The sequence below is a fragment of the Myotis davidii genome, unplaced genomic scaffold, assembly GCF_000327345.1.
Source record: "Myotis davidii unplaced genomic scaffold, ASM32734v1 scaffold201, whole genome shotgun sequence".
Lineage (NCBI taxonomy): Eukaryota > Metazoa > Chordata > Mammalia > Chiroptera > Vespertilionidae > Myotis > Myotis davidii.
The window spans coordinates 3,181,305-3,189,380 of NW_006297819.1; the positions used below are offsets into that span (position 1 = coordinate 3,181,305).

At 43.6% G+C, this 8,076-nt stretch overlaps 1 pseudogene; it reads right to left on the minus strand.

Annotated features, from left to right (window-relative positions):
* Nucleotides 1-4,912: 4,912 nt before the first annotated feature.
* On the minus strand, nucleotides 4,913-7,512 carry LOC102751844 (annotated as a pseudogene).
* Between the last annotated feature and the right edge of the window lie 564 nt (nucleotides 7,513-8,076).

Here is an 8,076-nt window from a genome sequence, read left to right on the forward strand (position 1 = left end):
AATGATGAGTAGGGACAGACTTCAGGTACAATTTTCAGATATGTATTTTAACTTACATGAACAACAGAAGATGAATTCATTATCACTTTGGCAGTGAGAGTGTATTAAAGTGTAAATGTGCTGATTTTGTGAGATGGAGGTATTTTATGAAAGAAGTTGGCACCCCAGTTCTGATTTATTTTATCAGATTCTGACGCAGTGGGGCATATGCCGCTGATGCCTAATGCTTCTGTTCAGCTCCATCTCAGGCCTTCGAGATGGGAAACTGAAGGATTATATTCATTTGACCTTTGGGGAGAAATTGCTTGGTGATCTAGTAATTGAGGTTGCAAGGATGACTATCAAACCTTTATCCCTGGTGGAATGATTGTGTAATATCATTTTGTGATTTAAAGCCTCTGTAAGAAAAGTTAACTTTTGTAAAGGGAAAAAAAAATACATAGCAATGAGAAACAGGAACACTGCTTTGGGCCCTGCACCATCCCCATTTAACCTGCTGTGTCATTTCTCATCTTGCTTTTCTTATCTGTAGTTAAAGCCGGACTCCTTCACCTCCTTACAGAACCAAGGGGGAAAGCTCTATTTTCATATGGCCAGGCAGATGTGCCTAGTCAGCATATCAAGGCAAGTGAGCCAAATAGTTTCTCAGATAAAATAAGAGCTCATTTTAGACCTAGTGCCAGGTTTTGCTTTTCTACCTGAGGAGGGGTGTTATAGGAGAGTCGTGTAAGATACTTTAATAGTCTTTTATACTTATTTGATATCTCTTACACAATTAATTCTGTAACGATTCAACTTTGGTTTCTTATTGGGGGGTGAATTTACTTTATTTCTGATTTCACTGCAATACCAACAGGGCACTGTATATTTAGGGGGCTTGGGTCAGAGGTCATGGGTGGTAGGCCTGATCCCAGGCTTTATTTCCTACCAGACTGAGAGATCCTTAGGAGAGTACAGCATATACCTTCTTTATCTTGTAGCTTAGTCAGGTGCCTGACAGTGAGAAGTATCATAGGATTGTGGATCAAAGATTAGGATCTGAAAACAGATTTCCTTCACAGGATACATCTGAGTATATGGGAGAAATGTTAGGGGGTGTGTCTTTTGCAGTATGGAAATGGACTTTCTGAGTTTCATTTCTGTTTGTGCCATGTGCTGAGTGACCTTGGGCAAGTTACTTAACTGCTCTGTGCCTTTGTGCTCACCTGTAAATGGGAATAAAAGTAATGTCTACTTCTTAATATTATGAAGATTAAGTGTGGCAAATATATAAAATACCTAGATCAAGGCCTAGAGCATAATTAATACTTAATAAATCAGTTCTCATTGTTTAATAAATATATGTTCAGTGAATAGAAAGAGATGTTATATTAATATCATAAAATCTGACTATAGATTATGTGAAGTGGAAGAATTTCTAAGGGAAAGGAGGACAATTTTTAGAACTTAAAGAAACAGAATTAATAAATAATATATTTATAAATATCTACTTTCTAGACACTGTTTTTCTATCTTGCCTGTTTATTGTATCTCTATGTTTTATCTAGATTTTCCTTTGCACACATAAATGCAGTTCCCTAGTTCCTTCCCATAGGCATTCCTCCATTTAACATGATTTATAGTCTGATTACATAATATTTATATAAGCTTACAATGAGCAATTATTATGGTTTTTATTTAATTTATGCTCTTAATTTATTTTGACCTATTCATTTAGTTGGGATTATGCATAGATCCCCAAGCTTAAAATGAGAGTATTTATATTTTGCCTGAAAAACATTTTTGTTGTTTATTTTTAAAAATGATATTAAGTGTATGAAGTCTCAAATTACCATTAGCAAGAGAGGCAGAAAAAGGAAGAAGGCTTGGACTTTGGAATTAGAGAGGGGTTCAAATCTCAGCTCTTCTAAGAGAGGCTTGAAGTTATCTAATTTCCCTGAGCCTCAATCTCCTCGTTAAAAGAGGAGTGTAATTACTGGACAAAATTGTTATGGTGCCTGGCATACAATAGGTATTCTGTGAAGAATAGCTGTTAAAAGAGCTAAAATTGGCTCTGGAAAGGGTTTCATGGTGGGTAGATAGAGTGTAGCAGTTAAATGAAGGCACACAATACACACACAATATGTATATGTGCATACAGGTGCTCACTCCCAGCTCCAGGAGGGGAAAGATAGTGCTCATCCCCCCAGGGAGCCAGGGAGCCAGCCAGCCTTCCCCAGATCTGTGTGTGTGTGTGTGTGTGTGTGTGTGTGGTGTGTGTGTGTGTGTGTAAACTAGGAAAATCAAGCAGGGGCTCTGCTATACTATGTGATTGCCTGTTACTCTTCTGATTGAGAGGGGCCAATGAATGACAGTAGACAAAGAAGCTGGGTGGGTGGGTCTGAAAGTGGAGAAGGGGCCCAATGGCAGCGATGTGAAGATGCTCTTGGAGAAGCGTGAGGTCGTGTCATGCTTTATTTTATTTGCTGATCCTCCATCAAGCCTTCCACGGAGGGCAATGTCTCATTATTCTTTTGAGCCTTGGTAGACTCTTATTTAGGGGAGAGGGCAGACACAGGGAGAGAAGGGGCATGGCCAAACCCCTTTCCCCAGAATGTGACATTTCTACTCTCCCTCCCTTTTAGATCTGGGGAAGGCTGCCTGGCTCCCTGAGGGAATGAGCACTTTCTTTCCTCTCCTGGAGCTGGGAGTGAGCACCTGTCACACACCAACACATCTCTTCCTGCACAGCTTCCTCTCCTTCAGCTCCTCCAGGTCTCTCCCCTAATGGAGGAGAAGGTGAGCATAAAAGGAACTGCTAAAGGCCCATGAATATTTCAAATGGAAAAGCCAAGGGACTCCATTAAACCCTGTATAGTCTGCTGTAAATGGAGAAAGAGGCTGAATAATGAAATGCGCAGAGAGACTAAAGTGATATCAGAGCAAACCAAGCAGATATAAAATAAAACGCTTCTCACCAAGACAAAAATCCCCATTTCCTCTGTAGCCTGCAATCTTGGCCAATTCTTTGTAGACCTCTGACATCCTTGTGCCTACCATCACAAAAAGGCAGAGAAGACCACATAACCCAATGGTTAAGAAAAGCCTTTCTAGTCCAAGAAACCTGGTTGGACTCTGGTTTCTCAGATTGACCATGGAAGGGAAGATTTTTGTCTTTTTTTAATTTTTCCACTTTAATATGCTAAATGAGCCAACTTAATGTGGGGAGAAATGAAAAAAAGTATAAGTATAGAATATTAATACGTATTTAGAGGATTCTGGATTTATGCTCTGCTGATTCTCTTAACTATTCAACCTGGTCACACCAATCAGAACATGTTCTATTCGTTCCCTAGGGGTCAACATTATAAATGTTACCACTAGCAGAATATCTAGCTATCCTTTATTTTACTTATGATAAAGTATGAAATTAGGATGAAGCAATTAGAAATAATCTGGAAATTTTGTCAGGGACACATAATTCAACTTACTATTACTTTGTGTAACTTGAAAATGGTCTCAGGTAAGATTTTATCCATGTTAAGGAAGATTTGGCAGGCATGATGCCAAAGGCATGGAAGGAGGTGCCATTTTGAAGGTGGAATTATATTTACTGAAGTTTCCTAAGCAATTCTATTTTAAGTGAATATAAATTAGGTATAATAAACCTAAAAGATGGCCTCTAAATTATATTGTAAGGTTCTCCAGTATGAGACTGGGGCAAGAACAGCATCAATTCTGAATCTACATAGAAAATGAGAGAAAAAAAGGTCCTTTCTAATACATTAAAAGAAGATTTATGGAGTAACTGATGACCAGGGGCTCCCTGATAAGACAGTGACAATCTGGAAAGTGGACAACTTGGAAATTGGCAAGGACATCTATAATAATAAAAGCATAATATGCTAATTAGACCGGATGTCCTTCCAGGTGATCTTCCAGATGAAATCAAGGCTGTGAGGGAAGGTCAGGTCCCAGGTGCCAGAGGGAAGCTGGTGCCGGCAGCTGGGGGAAGGAAGGCCTACTCTTGTATGAATTTCGTTCATTAGGCCTCTAGTATTATATATACCCTAAATTCCTAAAATGTGGATTTTTCATATGTTAATGTTTCTAAAATGAGATTTATCATCAACAATATATATACCTAACATGATAATGTTCCCTTATATAAATATTTTTTTTTCCAAAAAGAGGCTATTATTTAGAACTATTTTATTTAGAACTATTTTATTGGTTAACATCTTTTGGCCAGTGTTTAATTGGGTCATTTTTTCTTCTTATTATTGAGTTGTAAAAGTTCTTTGATATATTCTAGATATAACTACTTATTAAATTATATATGTGTATTCAAAATATATTAAAGAATTCTTATAACTCAATAGTAAGAGTATATACCTGCATGTAATATATAACATATTTTCTATCAATCTGTAGCTTATCTATTTATACTGTCCTTAAAAGACCAGAAGTTACCCTGGCTGGTTTGGCTCAGTGGATAAAGCATTGGCCTGAGGACTCAAGGGTCCCAGGTTCAATTCCGGTCAAGGGCATGTATCTTGGTTGCGGGCACATACCCAGTGGGAGGTGTGTAGGAGGCAGCTGATCGATGTTTCTCTCTCATTGATGTTTCTAGCTCTCTATCCCTCTCCCTTTCTCTCTGTAGAAAATCAATAAAATATATTTTTAAAAAAAGACCAGAAGTTGATGAACCAGGAGATCACAATTCAATTTCCAGTCAGGGCATATGCCAGGTTGCGGCTCAATCCCCAGTGGGGCATGCAGGAGGCAGCTGATCAATGATTCACTCTCATCATTGATGTTTCTATCTCTCTCACCCTCTCCCTTCCTCTCAGAAATAAATAAAAATATATTTTAAAAAACTTACACCCTCTTCAAAAAATATCAGAAATTTTAATGACATCCATTTTATCAATTTTTTTTTTTTTGGCTATTGGACATTTATTGCAAACAGAACATCTGAGGTATGAGAAGCTGACCCAGACCCATGCCTGCCCCTGGCTAGGGGTGGGGCAGTCTCTCCTCAGCCCATGCCAGGCCCCCAGCACTGAGGTAGCAGCATCTTAAGCCCCCACAAGTACAACTCCCCAGGCTTGCGGATTCCCATGCAAATCTAGGCCTGGAGGGGAAGAGGAAGGAGGAAAGGCAAACAGGAGAGGCCCCAGCTTCGGTGGAAAATGCCCACCCCCCAATAAACATGCCAGCTCTTGCAGAAAGCACCTTCCTGCCGATCCATCTCAAGAGCAGCCCAGCCGGCATTGGGGATGGGTGGCTGGCTGCCAGCTGTTGGTCACTGCTGCTCCAGGCAGTCCTCAGTCACTCCCTGGGCAGCCAGCTCAGTCAGCACATTCTGCAGGTAGTTGGGGTCGGGGTAGCCATGGCCTGTCACGTTGTGGTCCATCTCTGTCTTGTGATGGATCTCGTTCCACACTACCGTGTCCGTCTCACCTGTGGTGCTGGACCTCCCCATTGTGAAGATAAGTCGCCTCTTCCAGGCCACCTTCAGCAGCTCTAGGACCTTGCGGCCCTGGGCATCGTTGGGAAGGTAGCACTGGTGGGGAAACCTTCTGGCAGTAAACGGCTTCCCGGGGTTGGGGTGTTCAGGGCCTTGAATGCATGAGGAATGTTGTAAACTATGAGTATTGTCCCACAGTCCTCGTGGCCAGGGAGGGATACCTGGAAGCTGAACACCTCCATCTTCCCCTGAGGCTAGGTCCCAGTTTTCTCTCTGTAGATGGTTTTGCAGGAAGGACACTGTAAACTTCCATCCTTATTTCCATTGCAGTACATGGCCAGCAGGCAGAGCAGATGGAAGGCATGGCTACACTTGGTGAGGCGGCCTACAGCCACTGGTCCAATAGTCATGCTGTTGGTCATGTCACAGTACCCAGACACCATGGACAGTTTCTCCATACAGATGATGCAGTCCTCATCTGGAGCTGTCTTCAGCTCTTCAGTATAGTTTCTTATCACCTGCTCGGGCTCTGGCTTTGGAGTCCCTCCTGCAAGAGCTTCCTGGACCCTGCTGGACTTCGGGATCTACACGGGCACAGTGGTGGGGATGCTCCCAGGTTTGCTCACAGGACCACTGGGCATGGAGGCACCGGCTCCACTGGCAGTGGATGATCCTGGGGGCTGGCGCTGAGGTCCCAGGTGGGAGAGGCTGGAGCAGTAAAAGGGCTGGTTCCCCAAGGAGGACAGCACCCCACCCCAGGGATTGGTGGTATTCAGCCTGGGTGCAGACCTACCTCCAGAGAGTGAGGGCTTATTCTATGGGGCAAAGGCCTGGTGGGCCCCAAAGATAACAGCAGTCCTTTGGGGGGTCTGAGGAGTAGGGTATGCAGGGAGGCTGGTCATGGAGTGGCGATAGCAACTTGACACAGGGCCAGTTCTGCGACTGTTGAGGCACTGATGGCAAGAGCAGGCGACTCCCATGTGGCCTGGTGGAACGATGATGGTGGTCACTGGGTAAGGGGGCCCTGCACAGCAGTCCTTTGGGGGGTCTGAGGAGTAGGGTATGCAGGGAGGCTGGTCATGGAGTGGCGATAGCAACTTGACACAGGGCCAGTTCTGCGACTGTTGAGGCACTGATGGCAAGAGCAGGCGACTCCCATGTGGCCTGGTGGAGTGATAATGGTGGTCACTGGGTAAGGGGGCCCTGCTTGGTGCTGAACGCTATGGCAGTAGTTGGAAACCTTGTTGGTCAGTATGTGGGTGGCATAGTTGACGATGTAGTTGTACCCCAAAGGTGCCAAGTCCACAAGCTGGTTGCCCCTGGCCCTCTGCTGCTCCAGATAGTCACAAATGCTGGCTTCATAGGCTGTCCAGGAGCCATCGTCGTTCAGCCACTCCCAGACAATGCCCCGGCCCGGGGCTGAGAGCTGGGAAAACAGGTGCCTCCGCACAGCCCGCATGGTGCCAGTGTCCTAGCAGAACTGGGTCCAGCTGGGGAGGTCGATGATGTAAGGGGCCAGTGAGGGGTCAGCTTGACCTAAGGGGATGCTATGGGCCAGGCTCCCCAGCCCAAAGCGCTGGCCCTTCTGCTGGACAAACTGCTGCTCGATGTAGTTACAGATAGTGGCAATGTAGGGGTGCCAGGTGCCCATCTCATCCTGCCACTCCCACACGACCACTGCCACAGGGCTGGTGTACACCTGAGCCAAGGAAGAGCTTGGGGCCATGGCCATCTTCCCCAGGATCTCTCTGCTTTCCCAAATGGCTTCAGACCACTCCAGGCTGGTGTCTCTGGCTCATTGCCCAGTGTTTCCAGCAGTCCTTTTCTCTCTGGAGAGCTGGCACAAACCGTCCCTTCTTGGTGGCGACACTCGATCCTTAGGAGAAATGACTTGTTCGAGTTCCCATCTTGATAGAAAACGCAAACAACAAAACCCAGGCAAATCTGAAAGGCTTGCTGACTCAGCAACACAAATTTCAAGACACCGAGGCTGAGGGGGGCGAGGGAGCAGGAGGGCACTGCTACCCTCTGGCCTGGGCACAACTCCAGCGGAGGCTCCGACTCTCCCCATTTTATCAATTTTTTGTAAAGTATGTTTTTGTGTTCTATATAAGAAATTATTGCCTATAGCAAGATTATAAAGATTTCCTTCTATATTTTTAGAGTTTTATAGTTTTAGCTTTTACATTTTAATCTATGATCTAGTTTGAGTTAATTTGGTATATGATTTGATGTAAGAGTTGAGACTTATTTTATTCCATACAGATATCCATTGTTCTTATGTTTTTATTGAAACAACTATCTTATCCCCATTGGTTACCTTGGCTCTTTATAAAAAATCAGTTGAACATATAACTGTGGGTCTGTTTCCAAACTCTCTATTTTGTTCCTTTGACATTTGGCAATGCCATATTGTCTTGATTACTTTAGCTACACAGTAAATTTTAAAATCAGGTAGCAAAACATGTTGCCTATTGGTCTTCTGAATTTCCAAGTAAATTTCAAATTCAGCTTGTCAATTTTTCCTAAAAAAAATCTGCCTGGGATTTTGATCGTTAATCATCATTGAAAGGAAACTTAAAAGCACAAGATGCCTCTGCATACCCATTAAAATGGCTAAAATT